Source organism: Ornithorhynchus anatinus, chromosome 2 (genome assembly GCF_004115215.2).
Source record: "Ornithorhynchus anatinus isolate Pmale09 chromosome 2, mOrnAna1.pri.v4, whole genome shotgun sequence".
Classification (NCBI taxonomy): domain Eukaryota; kingdom Metazoa; phylum Chordata; class Mammalia; order Monotremata; family Ornithorhynchidae; genus Ornithorhynchus; species Ornithorhynchus anatinus.
Genome location: NC_041729.1, coordinates 109456750 through 109480541, shown reverse-complemented (window position 1 = coordinate 109480541; position 23792 = coordinate 109456750). Strand labels below are relative to the sequence as shown.

The 23792-nt window shown below is 40.5% G+C and overlaps 1 long non-coding RNA gene across 1 annotated transcript in view; it reads left to right on the top strand.

Annotated features, from left to right (window-relative positions):
• Window positions 1-23315, top strand: part of LOC114809095 — a 62774-nt gene extending 39459 nt beyond the window's left edge. The window contains exon 3 of the long non-coding RNA XR_003756855.1: window positions 22772-23315. This is a non-coding gene — a long non-coding RNA (uncharacterized LOC114809095). The remainder of the gene's footprint in view (window positions 1-22771) is intronic.
• The last annotated feature ends 477 nt before the right edge of the window (window positions 23316-23792 follow it).

Here is a 23792-nt window from a genome sequence, read left to right as displayed (position 1 = left end):
TGGGCACAACCTTTTTGTGGAGAACGTTGAGTTGTGTGGGGAGAATTGGAAAAGATCTGTTGCCTTGCCTGGGATGAGGAAGGTGGGAATATTTGGTTTTAATCTTTAAACTCCTGCAAGATAGAATAGAACCTCTCCTAAATCCTAAATCAGAACCTCTCTCTATAAAGTATCAACTTCTCTCTCTAAATCCTTTTGAAAGATAAGATCTGTCCAAGAGACAGAATCTGAAGTCTACCTTGACAAAATGGAACAGAAAACAGACCAAAACTTATAGCACCCCTTTGCACATTAAAAAGTAATCTATGAGTCACTATAAATCTTTAATAAACAAATGCCAGAATTTACTGGATGGCCATGTGTATATAAGCTTGGTTGGGCAGTGTGGTCTATATTGAAAAAGGACCTATCTGACAGTTAGAGGACTTAGGCGACAGCTTTAACATTGACACTAGCTGTTACATGAGCTTTGATGTGTCATTTAACATCTATGTACCTCAGTTTCTTCATCTTGAAAATGGTGTAATAATGCCTGCATCTCCCTACTTCACATAGATGTTGAGAGGACAAAATGACATAAAAAATGTTAAGCACTTGGAAAAACAAAGTGCTATACAAGTTCAGGGAGCTGTTATTATATGTGTATATGCCTTCGTATGTACCACATTAAGAATATTTTATGGTTTAGTCACACTGTGTTCCGTGAATGTTAATTGGCTAAAAATTACCTTGAAATAATAAAATAAATCCAGATGTCCCAAATTACATAGTTTTCTTGTTTGCCTCTTTAGCAGGAAAAGAGCTCCATGAATACACAGTGATATTAACAATAGTAATAATGAGAACAACCATCATCATCCTAACAACCTGCTGGTACCCCAGTATGAATTTCAAGACATGTTGTGTCAAAGCACATTGCAAATACAGAAAATAGAGAAAGTCGTGGCATTCTCTATCTTGGTCATTTGAGTGAATGAGCAAGAGGTAAACAACCAGCCATTTTGACCATCAGAACTGGGTGAACAGTCCCAGAAGGGAAGTGGAAAGAGAATAAAGAAAGTCCTAGCTACTCAGGATTTGTTCAGAGGTCCAGGACAACCATTTAGGGCAGAGAAAATACAGCAGGTGGAAGTGCAAAAATGAGGATTATAGAATCTGTTCCCACTTTGTCTGAAGAAGAGCCCACTCGTGTGTCTGTGTATAACACAGGTCAGGGCTCAGTGACTTAGACGTGTTTTGTTGCCTTATCTTCATTCCATCAGTATGGACCTCACTCTACTAAGTTCATGGCAACAGTTGGTGTTGTGGAGATATTTAAACCAGCAGTCAATCCAAAGACTACAAAGTATATTTAGAGGGCCCATTCTGTTTACAGCGCTGTACTCGGGAATACATAATCTGCCTCCTCATGGACAATGCCTAGGATCTGGAGGTGCCACATAGTGCAGCATGAGGGCCCATGAGACAAATCCACAGTGTCTCAAAGTCCAAGAGCTCAAGATGATTCTGACAAACGTGTTGTCTCATGAATGTAAATTAACCTTCTTCCAGGCCCAGTGGCTCAGTTGTGCCCCTCCAGCCCACTAAAGACAAACTTATTATGTGACAAACACTATGCTAAATTCTGGTGTGGGCACCGTATAATCAGATCAGGCACAATCCTTCATCCTAAATAGGATTAACCATCTAGGAGATAGGGAATTTTAACCCTATTTCACAGATGAGCAAACTGAGGCCCAGAGGGGTAAAGTGACTTTCCCCAGATCTCACCCAGCAGGCCAGTGGGAGAGCTGGAATTACCACCCAGTTTGTCCCATCCCATACTCTTCTATTCTGTCCACTAAGTCATTCTGGCTCTTACAAATCAGACCTGACCAATCAATGAGTCACTGGTACTTACTGAGTGCTTACTGTGTGAGCACTCACTCTGTACAGAGCACTGTACTAAGCACATGCACTTTACTAAACCTGATGAGGCTGAGTTGCTGCAGGATGTTTAGGTTAAGATGTGATTGTGTGTTTATTTGTGTGTGTGTGTGCCTGGGTAAAGCAGAGTGTCCACGATTTCAGATGCCAATGAATGTTCCCCAGCCAGCTAAAGACCCAGACTCCCAGTACAATGAATTTAGCAAAGCCCCTCTGTGACCTTATGATGCTACGATGCAGTGCAGATCCTGGAGGAATCAATCATTCAATTGTAGTTATGGAGTGCTCACTGTATTAAATCACTTGGGAGAGTATAATATAACAGAGTTGGTAGACACATTCCCTGCCCACACTGAGCTTACAGAGAGAAAATACCCAAAATGGTTGAAAAATAACTTAAAGGAAAGTAAAAATATATTCCCTGAACTTTCCATTTCCAATCCTTCCCCTCCTTCTTCATCCTCTTCCCATGCCTCAGCTAATGTGTAGGCTGCTGAAAAGAAACCTTTATGGATAACTCTGCTTCTAATAACACCTTGAATGTGTGTAGTAATTTTTATTTTATAAAGTGCTCCCAATCTAGTTTTCTCATTCTTGTCCTCACAACATCCCCAGAAGGTAGGAAAAGGCAGGTATTATTGTCACCATATTACAGATGTGGAAATTAGGGCTTGGAGAAATTAAGTGACTTGCCAAGGCCATACAGCAGGCCACTGCCAGAGATGGGACCAGAAAGAGACAGGTTCCCACTTGCGGACTGAAATGATAAAATTTTTATTCAAAACAAGGTAAATGTTGCAAAGGAGAAATAGAAGATTTCCAGGAGTCCAAATGCTTAGTCATTTGATGTACCCAGAGGCCAACATCTGGTGAACACTACCCATGAAGAGAACAAATTTCCAAAATGCAAAAAAAGAAGATTAAAGTCTTTGAAACTAGTCACCTAGGGGATGTGAGTGGCCAAGATTTGTATTCCTATTTATGCTCTCCTGCACTGTGGTTTTGAGCAGGGAAATTGTGCAAAATGAATCAGCTGTGAATGGCCCTAATCCACAGAAAACTGTAGGAAAACAGAAGAAATCAGTCAGGGGGTTCAGCACGAGTAAACCTGAAATGTTATGGTGATACTGCCTCCTTCTACTGAAAATCTGTGCTACTTTGTTTTTGAAAGCAAGTGTGGGACTGCAAAATAGGTCCCAAAGACTGCTGTAGCCTGTAGTCATTAGATCATTTCCTGGGATGATTATTCTAATTGCAGTGAAGTAGATGTGATCAAAAGGCTTATGGCTATGCTCAGAGTTCCCCCCTTCCAAGGATCTGAAATGGTACCCAAAGGATATTCAGAGCGAGACTGATGAGGTCAAGCAGCAAAAATAGTGCCATAAACTAAAACAGCTTGTAGAGTAATCAATTCTGAGTGATTGAAGGAGGAGGAGCAAATGTATTTATTGAAAACGTATTGAAAATAAAATACCATCATTACTCCTACTATTATCTCTACTGAGAATGAAGCACTATACTAAGCCCTTGGGAAAACACGACAGAAACAAAAACATGTTCCTTGCCCACGAAGAGCTTAGTCTTGTGAGGGGTACAAAGAAATTATTTATAGATAGTGAGAGCAGTTAGAAGAATAAAAGTCAAATAGAGAGTAGGAGAGCTATGCCATGATCAGAATAAATAATTAAATGTGTTAGAAAGTGTGCATACATCCTTAAGGCTGGGAAATGAGTAATGGGTCTTGTAAGGTGCAACCTTACAACTCTAAGTTTGTACTATCACCCAATCATCACATCTTCCCAGGAAAGAGAGATTGGAAGTTATCTGTTCCAGAAGCTCACCTGCCCAGATCCACCTCCCTAACTAAGCTTTAAGCTCCTTGAAGACAAAACTCATGTCAATTAATTCTATTGCACACTCCCGAGTCCTTAGTACAGTGCTCTGCCACTGTAAGGCACTCAATAAATACTATTGATTGACTGATGGATTGATTGACTTCCGTAATCCTGGGGGTGCTGGGGAATCACACCCAACCTCAGGAAGGGTCCTTGGCTCATGGTTCCACTTCAAATTTGGGTCTCAGGCAGAGATATTTCTTTTTCAGTCACAGCTGTGATGGCACAAACCTCATCCTTGGCTGTACAGAGTAGGTTCCTATCCATGTTAAGGTCTTGATTGAGATAGAGCAATCCCTAACCATCAAGGCAAAGTTCAACCCCTTTCCATACTTTCCAGAACATAACATGACCCCACCAATGAAAGACCACTCCTTCCCTGACACTGCTTTGGAGAATTTTCACTAAAGAGCACTCATGAAAGGAGTAAGGGTCGGTTAAAGAAAGTGTGTTTGCTTGTATGTTGACAAGCAAGCCATAATGCCCACCCCCACCCCAAGAAAGGGATCTGAGGAATATTGTACCATGCCCTTTATCCTTTTAGTTACAGTGACCTTGGATATGTGTGTGCATATGTGTGTGTGTGTACTTTTCTGGCTCAGTGGAAAGAGCCCGGGCTTGGGAGTCAGAGGTCATGGGTTCGAATCCCGGCTCTGTCACTTATCAGCTGTGTGACTGTGGGCAAGTCATTTAACTTCTCTGTGCCTCAGTTCCCTCATCTGTCAAATGGGGATTAACTATGAGCCTCATGTGGGACAACCTGATTACCCTGTATCTACCCCAGCGCTTAGAACAATGGTCTGCGCATAGTAAGCCCTTAACAAATACCAACATTATCATTATTATTATTCATCAATATAGTCATTATCAACAATTCCTTTGTGTAGAACACTATACCATGTACTTAAGGAACATACAATAGAATTAAAGAATATGAAATATGGTAGCTTGAAGAGCTTACAGTCCAGTAGGAGAGAAAGGAGGGAACAAATTTCCAACGTACAGTAGGTAGAAGAGCAAGATCCCGATTATGAATGCAAATACAAAAGCAAGAATTAGAAATAAAATCATTAATTTTATTGGCTTGAAATTATTAAACATAATATGTGTAAATGTGAGAGTGTGTGTGTGTGTGTGTGTGAGAGAGAGAGAGAGAGAGAGAGAGAGTGTGTAGGTAGTAGTGGTAGTAAGGCATAGACTGCCCAGGGAGGTCAGAAATGGATTTCTCTTCAAATAGGCCAAGTGAATAACAGTAACTACACTGAGAACCAAAAACCTTAATTCCCCTGGGACATGGAATCACTAAGGCTCGGTTTCCATAGGAATGCACTTGGGAACCTCTGCTACTGAAGTGGGTGAAAAATTCACACTGACCAAAGCCTCCTGAGGGCGAATTCAAGTCATCTTCCAAGGAAAGGTAAAATCCAAATACTTCTTAATGGCCTCCATGAAATCTTCCTCATTCGTTAATTCGGATTTTCTTCTGGAAACTTCCATTTTCCTGTGACGAAGGGGTCATATTCCTGATGAACCCCACATTAAGGAAAATTTACATTAAGCTCGTAGGATTTGACCAAAGCCTCAGATGCTGCATGCATGCACACAGCCATTTCTTCTGGCACTACACCACCTTCTATACAGAAAAACATGTGCTTTCAGAAGGGCATTTCCCTAATTGCTCAATAGCATTCTATCCAAAATGTTTAGGGAAAACATACATAATCATGTATGCATACACAATCATGCATTCTGTCACAACTTAGTTTGGAGAAGTTGAAAGGCACTATTTTGAAGAATGGCAACATTCTGTTTCTTGTCACAGTAGATCCTCACGTGTGCTTTCTGATTGGTACAAAAGTGTTCCACTTGCATCCCCATCTGTAAAATGGGGATTCAATAACTGTTCTCCCTCCTACTTAGATTGTGAGCCCCCAGTAGGATCTGATTATCTCATATATACCCCAGAACTTTGTACAGTGCTTGGCACATAGTAAGCACTTAACAAATAGCATTATTAGTATTATTATCACTATCATCATCATTAATAAGCAGAAGACATGGGTTTTAATGGTGCTCTACTGCCCCCACCCCCGACCTTTCAACAGCAGCTCAGAAACCACCTTTTCCAGTCTCCAGAACCAACATAATTGAAGAGTTATGTTTTCCCTTAGATCAGTAGGGGAGGAGAGGAAAAGGGGAAGGAAAAAAATGGACCAGAAAATCCAAAGGATAACATTATGTGATCCCTGGAAGAGGCTTCCTGCTGAATGCTAGACCAACCAGTTCAAGGAGCCGCAAGGGAAAATAAGGTTTTCGTAACCTTTAGGTCTCTGGCTTCTCCACCAAGACAAGCCACAGTTTGGTGCCAGTTGCAAGATTACCTATTATTCTGGAAAAACAAACTAACATCACCAACTCCTCTCCTGTATCAGGCCCCAAACAGCCATAAAATTTATCCAACTGGGTCTTGGTTAAGCAGGGCTGGGTGTAAGTCTGCTATTTAGAAGTGAAAAGTCTCCTACCCTACTGCCACCCCATCCTCCTCAAGATAAACTATTTTGCATGAAATTCCATCCTGGTCCTTCTCTTCCTTCATTTTTCATTTGTCTTGATCAATTGATGACTGAAAATCCTAATGGCTGTGAGTTCTATCTCCATGATCTAGTAGCAACACATAAGGGGGAGGTTTTTTTTCTCCTTCCCTAGAATTTGCCAAGATTTGAGAGCCAAAATGAAAATACACCAATAGGTAAGCAGATTGTCACTCAATCTATAGGCTGGGAAGACCTATGGGGTGGCTGCTTTTTCTGCTTTTGTTTTTTGTTTTTTTAAAGAGGAAACTATATAACCCCTTGATCACCAGTGCCTGTTATATTTACCTAGATTGGTGTATCTGCCACTGACTTCTAGATGACTGAAATTTGGAAGATGGCAAAATTTTTATTTCTGGATGATTGCTTTCTTTGATCAGGGTTCTGAAATTAGGAACTCACTATACATATATATATATATATATATATATATTAGATAGCTATCTCTATGTATAGATAATACTTACCTGGTCATTGAGCCCATAAAAATATAAAAATATAAAATGTTCACTTTCCAAATTAACTGTTAATTATTTTCTACATAATCATAAACAAAGTGACCCATAAAAACTCTGGAAAAAATTTTTCACAGGGAAAGCTGTGTGTGTGTGTGTGTGTGTGCACGCGCTTGAGTGTGCATGAGTAGTTGTTTTCACAAGTGTGCATATGTTTGTAAGCGCAGGAAGCCATGTCTCTTTCATTTTCAAATCTCTTTAACAAAACCTTTGACAGTGATCTCATTTTCTTCTGCAGCTAGGATGACAATGTAGTTTAAGATATTGTTTTCAAACTCAAGAGGCATCTCTGTGGTTTTGAAGAACATTTCAGGAGCTAAAGAAATTCTGTGGCAGACAGTGTAGCAGTTTATTTCTTAAGCAATAAACAGAAAGCAAGGTGGTGCTGAATAAGCATGCTTATAGGGAATTTCTCTTTGAAAAACCCACTAGTTAGATCCTCCAGCACTTCAGTTGATATTTCTACAGTGCAAACACGATAGTGGAAATTAAGTTGCCCCAGCAAATTTGGTTTAGAAGAAATTTGTTATGAATAAAATGCTGCTGCTGGCCCTAGAACATTGAATTTATCCTCCAAATAATATCTTAGAAATACCACTTCAGAAAAAATCAGCTCTAAATAATTGATAAATTTAGTTTGTTTAGAAACCTTTTGACCCCTGTAATAGAAAGTAAAAACACATTTCAGTTATTAAAGTCACATAGATCCCCTCTGGTAGGGGAAGCTTTTAATTTTAAGCCAAGCTCTGTTGGGGCCATTTGATAAAGCTTGGAAAAACCTTTTCAACTGCTGCTGTTGGATATGGGTCAGATTCCTTGGGGGAAATAGCAAAAGATAAATTTGTAGCTTTTCATAACCTGTAAGAAAACTTCAGAGATTTAAACCATCAAGACCAATTGGAAGTGAAAGATGGATAGGTGCTTTTCTCTAGTTTTTTCTCCTCTTCTTCTTCTAAAGATGTTTAAACATTCATGTTGTTGGTCTTTAAATAATAAAAATACCAGCCTTTTGTAATGAAACAATTTTAATGGAAGCAGCACGGTGTAGTGGATAAAGCATGGGCCTGGGAGTCAGAAGGTTGTGGGTTCTAATTCCGGCTCCACCACTTATCCACTGTGTGACTTTGGGCCAGTCACTTAACTTCTCTGGGCCTCAGTTCCTCATCTGTAAAATGGGGATTAAGACTGTGAGCCCCACGTGGGACAACCTGATTACCCTATATCTACCCAGCACTTAGTGCTTGACACATAGTAAGCACTTAGCAAATACCACAATTATTACTATTAATGAAACAAGCATTTTCCAAAATGGGAGCAAGGTTTTGTTGCTTTTGTTCTTGTTGATGTTTACTCTCCCCTCTGTGTATTAGCAGTGTATTTCTGTAATTTATCAGATAACACAAAATAAAGTAATCTTTAAAATTTTCATTAATTAATTTCAAAAGATACAGCATTTTCTCTATCGACTTTTATCTTTAATAAGCTCCCTGTGGGCAGGGAACATGTCTATCAACTCTGTAATATTGTACTCTTCAAAGCACTTAGTACAGTGCTTAGTACAGCTCAGGCCAACCTCATCCACCTCAAGGTCATCCTTGTCTGATATAACTCTACCCTCTCCTCTGCCCTGAAACATTATTTTCTCCATCCTTATCGATTTCCATGCCCACTGCCCTCGCCAGTTCTTTTAGACATTAATACCCTCCTTAAACCCCCGTCCCCGCAACTTCCCCATCTCTTTCCTCTAGTGACCTGGCAGTGTACTTTATTGAGAAAATTGAAATTAACAGGCATGAACTCCCTAAACTCTCCCCTGCTCATCTCCAGTCCCTCCCTCCTCCTGCCCCTTTTGCAACTCTCCCAACTTTCCCAGCAGTGATCAAGAGGAAATCACTTGCCTTCTCTCAAAATTCACCCCCTCATCTACACCTCCGACTCCATCTCTTCTCACCTTGTCAAAGAACTTGCCCCTTCCCTCTTTCTTCCCTGACCACCATGTTGAACTGTTAACTTTCCAATGGTTTTTTCCCCACTGCTTTCAAACATGCTCATGTCATCCCAATCCTTAAAAAAAAGATCCCTTGTTCCTACGCTCCCTCCAGTTATCCTATGCTCCAACCCATCTCCCTCCTACTATTCCTCACCAAACTCCTTGATTGAGTTGTCTCTACCCAGTGTCTCCAGTTCCTCTCCTCCAGTTCTGTCCCTGAGCCCCTCTAACTGGACCACTTGTTACTCATAGAAGTTATGTATTTAAGAGAAAAACAAATGTTTTTATTGGAACTAGCATGGCCTAGTGAAAAGAGTATGGGCCTGGGAATCAAAGGACCTGGGTTGTATGTAATCCCTGCAACTCCACTTGCTGTATGACCTTGGACAAGTCACTCAACTTCTCTATACATCAGTTTCCTCATCTGAGAAATGGGGATGTAGTAAGTGTTTTCCCCCTTACCTAGACTCTAAGCCCCATATGGGACCTAATTATATTGTATATTGTATTGCCATCCACCTCAGCATCAAGCAGAACCTCCTTAACGTCGTCTTTGAAGCACTCAATCACCTTGCCCCGTCCAACCTCACCTCGCTGCTCTCCTATTACAACCCAGCCCACACACTTCAATCCTATAATGCCAACCTACTCACTGTACCTCGATCTCCCCTATCTCACTGCTGATCTCTCACCCACATCCTGCCTCTGACCTGGAATGCCCCTGTTCCTCTTCATATCCGACAATTACTCTCTTCACTTTCAAAGCCTTATTGAAGGCACATCTCCAAGAGGCCTTCTGTGACTAAGCCCTCATTTCCTCTTTACCCACTCCCTTCTGTATCGCTCTAAATTTCTCTCTTTATTCACCCCTCCCTCAACCTTACAGCACTTATGTATATATCCTTAATTTACTTATTTATAATAATGGCTGCCGCCCCTTTCGATTGTGAACTCACTGTGGGCAGGGAATGTGTCTACCAACTCTGTTATATTGTCACTTCTCAAATGCTTAATACAGTGCTTTACACACAGTAAGCACTCAGTATGATTGATTGATTGTCAAGCACTATTCTAATTGCTGGGGTAGATACAAACTAACCACACTGGACCCAGTCTCAATCCCCATTTTACAGATGAGAAAACTGTGGCAGAGAGAAGTTAAGTCATTTGCCCAAGGTCAACCAGCATGCAAGCGGTAGGGCCAGAATTAGAACGCAGAGTCTCTGACTCCCGGCCCATGCTCTTTCCACTAGGCCATGCTGCCTATTTTTGATGCTTTGCTAGGGGGAAGGTGGATTTCCTCAAGCAAATCTGTTGCTCAAAGAGGGATTTTAACCACTGTTCCAAGGCCATGTCAAGTACCTCCTATAACCCAGGACTGACAGGCAACTGGGGATATATGCCAAATTCACCTAGTTAACTGCGCACGAGGTATGAAATTGAGACTGTAAACTCCTTGTGGGCAGGGAACACATCTATTCATTCATTCATTCATTCAATAGTATTTATTGAGCGCTTACTATGTGCAGAGCACTGTACTAAGCGCTTGGGATGAACAAGTCGGCAACAGAACTAACCACACTGGACCCAGTCTCAATCCCCATTTTACAGATGAGAAAACTGGGGCAGAGAGAAGTTAAGTCATTTGCCCAAGGTCAACCAGCATGCAAGCGGTAGGGCCAGAATTAGAACGCAGAGTCTCTGACTACCAAATTTGTAATATTTATTGTACTCTTCCAAGCACTTAGTACTGTGATCTGTGCACAGTAGCCAATCAATAAATATGATTGAGTGATTGATTTATTTGTGCACAAGGAGTAACTGAGCTTGCATAGTTACCAACTGCATTGTCATTAATCTTTATCATCAACAGAACTGATGGAGTGCTTACTGTGAAAGCACTGTACTGACACCTATTGTGTGCAGAGCATAGTACTGGAATGCACACTGAGGACCACTAGGTACTGAACACCACTGTGTACAGGACACTATACTGAAGAACTGTCTTGTGCAGGGAAGCAGCATGGCTCAGTGGAAAGAGCCTGGGCTTCGGAGTCAGAGGTCATGGGTTCGACTCCCCGCTCTGCCACTTGTCAGCTGTGTGACTATGGGCAAGTCACTTCACTTCTCTGTGCCTCAGTTACCTCATCTGTAAAATGGGGATTAACTGTGAGCCTCACGTGGGACAACCTGATTACCCTGTATCTCCTCCAGCGCTTAGAACAGTGCTTGGCATGTAGTAAGCACTTAACAGATATGAACATTATTATTATCATTATTATTATTATTATTAGAGCACGGTATTGGGTACCTAATACATGAAGAAAATCATACTAAGCAAAATATTAAGTGCTGGGGGATATTCCAAAGAAGTAAAATATGTAATTCCTATCCAGAAGGACTTTACAGCCTAATGAAAGAGGCATGCAAGATAAAATTTGATACAGAAATACAATAGGTAAACTGAACTAAAAATAGAAAGAAAGAATAAACACAAGGGGAACAAATGTTAAACAGGTAAATATGCAAATATTGAAGACAGTGGATTGTCATGACCAGGATGATCTGAGGATTTTTAGAGCGGGCTTCCTGGAGGAGAACATGGTGATATTTAGGAAACACTTTAAAAGAGGGAAGTAAAGCCATTTCAGGCCATTTGGGGAAGAGAGAAAGGTGTGAGTGGTAGGTAGGAGTTGGTGGTGTCCAAAGCAAAAGGTTGACTTGGTAAGAAAAAAGAGACTAGATTAGTAAAACAGAAACCAGTTAAAAACAAAAATGATGCCTGAACATGGCCATTCATTAGTCAGTCAAAAGAATTCACTGATTGTTTGGGAGAGCACAGTACAAAAAAGTTGATAAACATGATCCCTGCCCTCAAGGAGCAATTCTGTCTCTTTCTCCCTGTCTCTCTGTTTTTCTCTCTCTCTCCCCCAAGCCACTCAGGGCAGTTTATCAGAGATAATGAGATGAGATGGAGTCTCCTTAGGGAGTGACAAATAAGCCTCAATCCAGAAATGTCATAACTGGGAACTTGAGCCAAGGAATTGATGCAGAGTGAGTAGTTGGCATAATCCCTGCCAGTCAGGTTCCTGCCGAGAAATGGAATGCAAAGAAACCAGTGGGCAGACAGGGTGCAGCCTGTTGTGAAGTGTACACAGGAAGGTTGTTTTTGTCTTTTTTTAAATGCAGAATTCATTAATATCCCCATTAGCAATTTTTCAAGACTCAAGACTGTAAATTTGCTTCTAGACTGTAGGCTCTTGATGTGCAACGAATGCTTCTACTCATTCTGTTGTATTGTACTTTTACAGTGCTCTGTACATGATATGCACTCAGTAAATGTTATTGATTGATGGACTCCTGGGCCTATTCACCCTACAAAACATGAGAAGCAGCATAGCCTGGTGGACAGAGCACGGGCCTGGAAGTCAGAAGGATCTGGGTTCTAATCCTAACTCTACTACATGTCTGCTGTGTGACCTTGGACAAGTCATTTAATTTATCTGTGCTTCAGTTTCTCATCTGTAAAATGGAGATTGAGACTGTGAGCCCTATGTGGCATAAAGCATGTATCCAAAGTATTTAGCTTGTATCTACCCCAGCGCATAGTACAATGCCTGACACATAGTAAGTGATTAATACCACTAAAAAAAAACACCACACTCGGTTGGTTCTTCAGTTAAAAAATTTCACTACCGATGGCATAATCCCAACAGATAGAACCAGGACTAGAACCCACATTTCCAGTTTCTGAAAGAAATACTTTTTCTACTGGACCAAGACTAGGGCTATGAACCAGGGGTAATATTAAAACATTCCACCACAGCTTTGAGTCTATCTGTGGGTAGCAGAATTGAAGTCCACCTGGGATTTGCAGATGAAAAAGGGAAAGGAAGTTTTGCTCTCTCTCACCACCATCATTGTCCTTTTGACAGCTCAACCTCCCATGACCAAAGGAGAGTGAACTGTTTTGTTTTAAATTGTTGGTTTGTTGGCACTCACTGTGGTCCCTGCCCTACTCAAAAAAGTCTCATTTTCTGGACCCAGGTTCTTTGGCAGAGATAGTTTCAATTGATCCCATTTCAAAATGTTTTAGCTTGTTGTGAATTTCTGAATTTCTATTTTTCCTTCCTCTGCCTATTTCTTAGGTAAATCTTTAAAGATGCTTAAGAATTTATATGACTAAAGCTTCTCAAATCTAGATGGGAGATATTTACAGTAAGATATGAAAGGGGTGTAAATCTGTCCTACTGTGAGGAACAACTGTGTTTGCTACATTATGGACATTTATTTGCAGTTTTTCAATTGATGTTATAGGTTGGTCATATTTTCCCCATCCATTTTTTCATCAAATCATGTATCTACCTAAAGTGAGGTACCTTCAAGCATTATATCAATTTCCTTAGCACTGAGGTCTTCATTTGCCCAGTGTGCTCTTACAAAAACACTGCAAAAAATCCTTCATTCTACAAATAATGTTTGATTGTTTCTGGAACAATTCTTTGGGCCAGTAATGTATTCATGCCACCTGGCTGCAGATACTTGGAAAAGTTGATCTAATGTTTTTCAGAAACAACTGAACTGTAAATATGGTTTTAAACCTGCACAGTGTACTTCATCTCATACTGCATCTGGTGTTGGAACACGTTCTGCTGGAAATTTCCATTATTGTCACAAAAACCTACATAGATTGCTCTTTAAGGCATTTTGAAGACAGTATGAGAAGAGAGAAATCTATGAGAAGAGAGAATATCAGTGTAAAAATACTCCGGGCCAGAACACGTATTTGCAGGGTTTGAAGATACTGCTAAAAGAACCAAGAAGGGGTGTACCGTTTTAATGATGAAATGCAAATATATTGCTAAAAAGCAATTTCTTTATTTGAAAAGGTTGAATGGAATAGGACCTATAAAAAATGCCTGTTGGTTAAATTTAAGACACTAGAATGTCCATTGCAATTATTCTGGGGAAGAGGAGAGGTTATTACATTTTGATCTGATCACGGAAGAGTAGAGTTTCATTCCCTCTCAGAATTGCCTCTCAGACTTGCATCTCAGAATTTTGCTTGGATGAAAGTCAAACTTTTGTTGATAAATATGTTGAATTTGGGGGTATTCATTTCCTATTTAAAATGACCCATTTTGGTCAGTTCTTTCCAGCTAAAGATGATCTCAATTGCTGCAATGATTGATTATGCCAAAAAATGCTGTTCTTAGCTTATAATGTTTTGCTTGCTTTTCATGCCTCAACTTGACTTCTTTTCTGTCTCAGTCCCATTATTTCTCTTCTTTGAAGCCATTGTCTGCTTGAAATGAAAAAGATATTTCAGTAAGCCTCTGGGTTAATTATATCAAGGGAAAGAAAATCCTCAACTCTCAACTGCAAAATGAATAACTTCATAATTTCAACGAAAGCTACCACACCCCCATAAACACACATGCTCAGAACTACTCAAGACAAACTTATCCAGCAATATATTTTCTGTGATAGTTTGTGTTCTACCCCTTGAAAGGTTGATTTCTATATGCACCTTCGGAGCCTTAACCCCTCACCATTTCACAGTAAATGTCCCCAAACAATGTCTGCATTTTCCATTAGTGGAATGGCCTCAATGGGTGTCACCTAACTGAATTGCTTTTCCCAGTCTTTATTCTAAACACAATGCTGCCTTTTTCTAGTACAATGTTTGCTAGGTTTTCTTAACTATATTTCAATAGAATGGCCCCTTCCCCACCTACCACACCACTCACTACTTCATGGCTAGCCTTCTGCTTTATGATTTTAAACACTAAAGAGCAAAGTTCCTTAATGAAATAGGACTAACCCCTCCTTATGCACAGTTTAGTTTTTTCTAATACTTTGAGTAGATACAAATCACACACAAAAAATGGAAAAGCACAGCTAGATAAACATAGAAGTCTAGATTGAGACCCTGAATGGCATACAGGAAAATAAAGTGGTGGGAAAGAAGAGAATAAATGAGATTCCAAGTGATGAATTGATGGTGAAAAAAGTTATTTTCCGTAGAGATGAAATAAAATGAATGGGCAACCTATGAAAAATACTAAATTTGGCCAGAATTTGCCTAGCAGGGTTGTAGGCTCTGGATACAAAGTCCAAAATATTTGAAGCTTTTAGTACTCTTTCTGGAACTCTATCATATCACTACTGTCAAAAATGTTGCCCTTTTTAAATAATGTGGAAAGGTCACAATCCAGGATAGTTAAAATGTTTTTATGCCTGTATCCCGTAGAAAATAAGCTCCTTGTGGGCAGAAATTCTATCTCTTGTTTCTGTTGTACTTTCCCAAATGTTTAATACCTGAAGCAGGCACCCAATAAATATCATTTCTACTCCTATGACCATCTAACTGGCTTCCTCCATCGGTAATTTATTTTAATTCTTGTCTACCCTCTATTCCATAAGCCATTTGTGGGCAGAGAATGTGTCTGACCTGATTAGCTTGTATGTACCCCAGGGCTTAGAACAGTGCTTGGAACATAGTAAGCTCTTAACAACTACCATAATTATTATCATTATTATTAGATCATTTATATTTAATCTTTTGTTTTATACTTGCCTGACTACTTAGTACACTGCTCTGCACCACTGATTGATTCACCAAGCATGCTGTTTCCAACGTTGACTCTGGGTGTCCATGAAGAACATTCTCTGTACTATCTTGACTACCAGAGAGGACCCTTTTGCAAAGCATTGTTTTCCAATTATCTAGCACCCAGGACATAAAATGGCATTTTGCTTTAGATTGGATAAGATCCAGTCACTATGCTCTCTATTTTCTTTCCAATTTCACTGCTTTTAACCAGGGTCTCTAAGCAAAAAGAGAATTTTTAAACAATAACAATGAGAAGCATTGAAACTTGTGGTAACTGTGCACTCTGAACATCCACTGTCATATGTTTAACAATAAAATCTGTAATTATTGTTCACATAACTTGTTTAGCAAGGTAAGTAAAAATAGCATTTGCCCACTGAATGTGCCTTTAGCATTCATATTTATCGAGTTTAGTGCAGGTTCACTGTGATTATGATTTTTCACTTTTTGGACTTTACCCAGTATGACTGAAGCTACTAGGTCACTTTCCACATTTATTTGTCCTGTGACCTGCCTTTGGTATAACCAAGTTGAAATTTTACCATATGATGTGATTTCACTAACCTGACCGAGAGGATGGCTACATAAAGTTGAATTAGATTATGGAACATATTTCGGTTAGACTGTGAGCCCGTCACTGGGCAGGGATTGTCTCTATCTGTTGCCGAATTGTACATTCCAAGTGCTTACTACAGTGCTCTGCACATAGTAAGTGCTCAATAAATACTATTGAATGAATTTCACTATACATTTTCCATGTCATTTCTACATTTGAATGAGAGTTCCCTTCCAGCACTGTCTATATGTTAGTTCACATAATTTGCAACCTGCCTAACTAGCTGCCCACTCACGTCACCACCCAAACTTTGTCCTCGATCAATCAGTGGTATTTATTGAGCCATTCACTGTGTCCAGAGCACTGTACTAAGCACTTGAGGGGGTACAAAATCAAATAATTGGTAGACAAATTCCCTGCCTACAACAATACCCTCGTCTCACTTTCACTTTTCTAACTAACATTTCACTGGGTGACCAGCAGTAGGTATAGAATGTGATAGTGGCAATAATAATCATAATAATAATGGCTTTTGTTAAATGCTTACTATGTGCCAGGCACTGTTCTAAGCATTGGGGTAGATACAAAGTAATCAGGTTGGACACAGTCCCACGTGGGATTCACAGTTTTAATCCATATTTTACAGATAAGGTAACTGGGGCACAGAGAATTGAAGTGACTTGCCCAAAGTCACACAGCTGACAAGGACAGGATTTGAACCCACATCCTCTGACTCCCAAGCCCATTCTCTTGCCACTAGGCCACACTGCAACAATGTTTCTGGAATACTGAAATGCTGTAACAACCAAGGCTGGGAGAGGTAAGGAGTGGGAAGAGAGAAGGAGAAAGAGGGAGGGAGATAGACACATGGGAAAGGAGGGCAGGAAGCCTGGACATTTTCTTAAGATTACTGTTTTAACAACTGTTCCCATCTAGGAGGGAAGTGGTGTATTTCTTTAATGTTGGTATGACCCTTATTGGTCACTTGTCAGCTGTGTGACCGTGGGCAAGTCACTTAACTTCTCTGTGCCTCAGTTACCTCATCTGCAAAATGGGGATTAAGACTGTGAGCCCCACGTGGGACAACCTGATTCCCCTATGTCTACCCCAGCGCTTAGAACAGTGCTCTGCACATAGTAAGCGCTTAACAAATAACAACATTATTATTATTATTATTATGTCTGTGACACAGTAACACTGAAGAGTTTTATCAGTCAATCAAAGCAATCAGTTGAAGCAGCATGGCTTAGTGGAAAGAGCACAGGCTTGGGAGTCAGAAGTCAAGGGTTCTAACCCTGGCTCTGCCACTTGTCTGTTGTGTGACTTTGGGCAAACCACTTAACTTCTCTGGGCCTCAGTTCCCTCATCTGTGGAAATTAAATGGGGATTAAGAATGTGAGCCCCACGTGGGACAACCTGATTACCTTGTATCTACCCCAGCGCTTAGAAAAATGCTTGGCACATAGTAAGCAATTAACAAATACCATTATTATTATTATTATTATTAATCAATCAATCAATTGATCAATGGCATTTATTGAGCACTAACTTTTTGCAGAGTACTGAACTAAGTGCTTAGGAGAACATAATGTAATGGAGTTGCTAGACATATTCCCTGCCCACAATGAGATTACAGTCTAGAGGGTGAGGCAGACATTAATATGAATAATTTATAGTTATATATGTAAGTGCTGTGGGCCTGAGGGTAAGGTGAATACCAAATGCCCAAAGGTTACAGAGGGTTTTATGCAGGGATGGAAGAGTAGACCATTCTATGCAGCCACACACCAGATGGTAATGGCCCACACTAGTAGATGTCAAGCCAAATATTCAGGGCTTCTGAGGCTGCTGTTTCCCCTTTAGGCTACAGGGAACTAGTTTGACCCACTCTGGAAACCATCGAAAGAATATGGATGACCCAATAAATCTGAATCAATCAGTTCATTCATTCAATCATATTTATTGAGTGCTTAATCAATAGAACTTATTGAGCATTTACTGTATACAGAGCACTGTACTGCTCTGTAAGTGCTTAGGAGAGTATAATATTACAGTTGGTAGACACATTCCCCTGCCCACAAGGAACTTACACTCTATATGGGGAGACATCAAGGATTCTGCCAAGGTTATGGGATTGTGAGATAGGGATAATGATGGTGCTACCTATAGTAATGGGAAAGTCAGGGCAGCACAAGGTTTGGGTGAGAAAATGATGAGTTCTGTTTGGGACATGTTACATTTGAGTGCCTTCAGGATGTGCATGTAGAGATGTCCTGAAGACAAGAGGAAATGTGAGACTTCAGAGGAGACAGGTCAGGACTGGAAATACAGATTTGGGAGTCATCCACATAGAAATGGTAGTTGAAGCCACTGGTGTGAATGAGTTCTCCAAGGGAGTGGGTGTAGATGGAGAATAGAAGGAGACTCAGAACTGAGCCTCGAGGGACTCCCACTGTAAGACATTGGGAGGCAGAGGAGGAGCCTGAAAAAGAGACTGAGAATGAGCGGCAGACAGACAGGAGAAGGACTGGGAGAGGACAATGTCAGTGCTGAAAGCAACACATACCAGGGTCCTCCTGAAGGTAAGGTCCTAAAGATTCTAAAGAATTAAGTGGCCCTGATATTAATAATTGTGGTATTTGTTAAGTACTTTCTATGAACTGGGTTAGACACAGTCTCTGTCCCTCATGGGGCTCACAGTATTAAGCCTCATTTTACAGATGAGGAACAGAGAAGTGAAGTTACTTACCCAAGGTCATAGAGCAAACAAGTGGTGGAGCTAGGACTAGAACCCATGACCGTCTGACTCCCAGGTCCATGCTCTATTCACTATGCCATGTAGCTTCCCAGCATTCCTTTCCTAGATTTCCCCAAACAGATGTTGATATCTCACACACAACAGTTTGGGGACAAGATATATATGCAGAACAAATTCCAGAATTTTACAGCCACAATCACAGTTAGTGTAGCAGTTTGGTCCAATCCCAAATTATACTTTTCTAATATGATGGGGAAGGAGATCTTTCTGCAGGCTATTTGAATTGAAAATGTCCAGGTGTCTAGTTTTTGGAAGATAACTGTATTAGCAATTCGATTTATTTTTGTGGGAAAGAAAAACTCCACATCAACAGATGGGCTCAGAGGTGTGTGTAGGGGCTCCCTTGGTTTCAGTGAGAACTCCAAGTGGCTGACTACTTTTTGAACTGTTCTGTTACACATTCCATCCATGTTTGACTGGCTTCTTCATGATAACACTCTATGTAGTGCTACTCTCATGCAATAGCCTGCTCTACCCCTCTCCTCACCCCATAGCACCTGTGTGTATATATGTAATATTTATAATTCTATTTATTTTATTAATAATATGTATATATCTATAATTCTATTTTTTTACATTGATGCTATTGATGCCTGTTTACTTGTTTTGATGTCTGTCTCCCCTCTTCTAGGATACGAGCCCACTGTGGTCAGTGATTGTCTCTGTTGCTGAATTGTACTTTCCAAGTGCTTAGTACAGTGCTATGCACACAGTAAGCACTCAATCAATATGAATGAATGAATGAATGAATGAATGAATGAATGAATGAATAGAAAGTGCATTCTCCCTGTTTGATTGTAGTGAGAAATCTATAGCTCTGTTTAACCTCCTAGGTCCACTAGGTTGATGTTTACAACCTGGGGTGTGGCATGAATCAAGCAGTTCTGTCTGCATTTAGACTGTAGACTATAAACTAACTGAGGGCAGAAAACATATCTGCCAACATTGTTTTAATGTACGCTCTTGGGAGATCTTAGTAGAATGCTCTGCACATTGTAAATGCTCAGTAAATACCATAGATTGATTTATTGATTGCATTTTCCCTATTCCTGATCCTGTAAGCTGTAGTTCTCCTGGTGAGCAGGGATCACGTCTGCCAAGTCTGTTGTATTGTACTTTCCTAAACAATAAATATAGTGCTCTGCTCTCAGTAAGGACTCAATTAATGCCATTGAATAATTGATTTCATTGGTTAAAGCCAATGAAATGTCAGCTGTGTGACTATGGGCAAGTCACTTAACTTCTCTGTGCCTCAGTTCCCTCATCTGTAAAATGGGGATTAAGACTGTGAGCCCCACGTGGGACAACCTGATTCCCCTATGTCTACCCCAGCGCTTAGAACAGTGCTCGGCACATAGTAAGCGCTTAACAAATCCCAACATTATTATTATTATTATTAAAGTCCTGTTGGTTAAGGAAATTTCCAGATCAGGCAGAGTTTCAGACCACTATCTCTGCTATTCAGAGAAGCAGGTTTCTTTTCAGTTTTGGCAATTTCTCAGATTACCTTGGTTCTTTACTTTTCACCTGAGTTGCAGTCTGGGGTCCAGCAAAGTTGATGTTCTTTCCTGTTTCTTGTATGTGTTACACCAAGGTTGATGCTGATGTCCTGGTTCCTTTTTTTTTTTGCAGCAATGAGTTCTTGCTGTTGGAGAGGCATCTTTGACCCCATCTGGCCCACATATGTTAACAGAACATGAGTCACACAGTCTCTCATAGACATATTGGGCTTCCAGATTATAATATCTTTCAGATGTGTTTCAATATTCTTATGCTCTTGGTGAATCATCCTGATTCCAGGATATGGTAGAACTTCATCGACTCTTTTCACATGTTGGAGATGTGCTGTGTATTGGGGCTCAGGTTTGAGATTTATCTTTTTAGGCATGTTAATAGTGGAGTTAGAAATATTTTCCAATAGTTGCTAGCTTTAGTGATTACCATTGGTTAGGCTCAAAAATTGGGAATAAATGTGATAGCAACTGATCTCATTGAGCTCCTATGTGGAAGGAGTTTTCATTCAGGTCTCTACTGGGGTAGATTTCCCGAAGACATTGTGTCTCAGATTATTTTCTAGATTTTTATCAGAAAGAGAGGTTTACCACCAGTTCCCAACTCCAAGATGAATCTTATTTTTTTCTTGCTGTTTACTTGTACAAAATGTTCATGAAGTCCTACTTGGGAGGGGATCTCATGACAAAGACATCTTTGTTCACAACAGGTAGGCTTCGGGTTTCATTTTGTCCAGGATGGCTGTGAACAAGTTGGCTCTCCCTGGTAATAGCTGAGCTCTCATTGGAGTATCAATCAGTAGCATTTACTGAGTACTTACTCTCTCCAGAGCACTCTACTAAGTGCTAGGGAGAGTACTATTAGAATAATTAGGTACTATCGCTGCCCTTCAGAACTTACAACCTAGTGAGAGTATCTTTAACTTGATGGAAAGAATGTCCCTTCATATGTGATCATTGTCGTTGGTGTGTGTTGCTACTGTTGTTGCCAGATTGTACTTTTGAATTGTACTTTCCAAGTGCTTAGTACAGTGCTTGGCACAAAGTAAGCGATCAATAAATACAATTGAATGAATGAAAGATGGTTCTTTATCACTGAAACCTTCATGGTAACACCTGCATGGAGGAGCCTCACCAACCTGAGCTCCAGATTCACCAGGGGCTTCCTGATTGGCTAGAGCATTCTTGCCCCTTCTTGCCTAACAATGCATGGGACCAGTTCTACCCCTTGCAGGAGAAGTGGATTCATCAGAACTATTTCCATGTACACAGAACTGTCACACTCATAGATCTTTAAAAGCAGCATAGCCAAGTGGATAGACCACAGGCCTGGGAGTCATGAGTCCTAAACCTGGCTCTGCCACTTGTCTGCTGTGTGATCTTGGGGAAGTCACTTCACTTCTCTGGGCCTCAGTTCCCTCATCTGTTAAATGGGAATTAAGATTGTGAGCCCCAATCTATGTTCAAACTGCTTTGCTTGTATCCGCCCCAGCGCTTAGTACAGTGCCTGGCACATTGTAAGTCCTTAATAAATACCACAATTGTTATTATTAGAAAGTTTAAAAGGTTCTCAAAGATGGTAGCCTGGAAGGTTGGACTTCTAGAGGATCCCCTCTCCTCAGGCTGTTTTCCCATGCAGTTAGGCTAATTACTGAATTGTGGGGATCTCACAGTGGTTACAACTTTTCCTTGTTCTACATGACTATTCTCTCTCATTTAGAATGTGAGTGCCTTACGAAAAAGACACTGTGTCTGAATTGTCTATTTGTACCTTCCCTGGTGCTTAATATGGTGTTCAGTGCACAGCTTAATAAATATCACAATCAGCATTATCAATCAATCATATTTATTGAGCACTTACTATATTCAGAGCACTGTACTAAATGCTTGGGAGAGCACCACAGAATTAGCAGACATGTTCCCTCCTCATAACAAAATTATAAAACGATGACCTATGAACACCACCCAAAAGGGAAAGCCAGGAATAATAATAATGATAATAACTGTTACATTTGTTAAGCACTTACTTTTAATCATTCACCACTAAGTGCTAGAGGAAGTCCAAGTTAATCAAGTTGGTTGCAATGTCCCTGCCCTACATGGAGCTCACAGTCTAAATAGGAGGGGGAACATGTACTTAAATTCCATTTTTCACATAAAGAAAAAGAGAAGTTAGGTGAACTTCTAAGATCACACAACAGGCAAGTGGCAGAGACAGGCAGGCAGCAAAATGGTACTGAGAGCAGTCTTGAAGGTCACCAGTGAAATCTATATGAACCTTGATCAGTGTAGCACCACCAGAGGCAATCAATATTTGACCCACACCAAAACCTAAAATTTCTTCATTTTTTAGTAGGCACAAAACCTAATGGAGCTCAGTCTTGAACGACGTGGCATGGCAGACGACTACTAGAAGCCAACAACAGAAAATCTACCATCATCATCAAAATCTTCCCAGACTGCAGCTGGACTGCTCAGCCCATCTCATGGCTCTCAGGGCTCTCAGCAACTTCCTCTACCCAACCACTTCACCACCTCCTTGGGATCCCACCCTGGTTCTAGTCTGCATCACCAAGGCCCGCCTCCATTCGGCCTGCTCTGAGAGAATGTGGATGAATGTCCAGTGGGACAGAGAAAAATACTTCAGCCTGGCACCACCTCCACAAAAACTCAAGAAGGCTATGACAGCTGGTGTGGTACTGAACTATCTTTGGGTCTTTCTGTCATCTTGGTGTTTCATTCTTCCGCCCTCATGTGTCTGTCATCAGCCTCCTTTCCCTTTGTATTTTTACATTCTGAGCTCCTCAAGGACACTGACCTTGTTAATTCCTGTGTATTCTTTCTCAGCACTTAGTTCATTGCTCTGCAAACTTTAAGTGCTTAGTAACTTAATAATAATTGTGGTATCTGTTAAGTGCTTACTACGTGCCAACCACTATACAAAGCAGTGGGGTAGATACAAGAAAAGTCTGACTTGGAGCTCACATCTTAAGTAGGAGGGAGAGCAGGGATTGAATCCTCATTTGCAGATGAGGGAACTGAAGCACAAAGAAGTTAAGTGACTTCACCAAAATCACACAGTAGGCAAGCAGCAGAGTTAGAACCCAGGTATTCTGGCTCCCAGGCCCAGGGTCTTTCCACTAGGTCATCCTGCCTCTATTATATTACTATATTACTATTCAATTACTACTGCTTCTACTACTACTGCAGCAATCAGGACATGGTTAGTCTTCCTGAATAAAAGCTTTAGAAAACTGAGAAGACTTGGACACTGGGACAGGTACATCAAGGGGCAAATCACTGCAGCAAAGTTCAATATTTAAACAAAATGTTGATTGGCTCATTACTTTTCTTAGATATTTCCAGCCAATCCA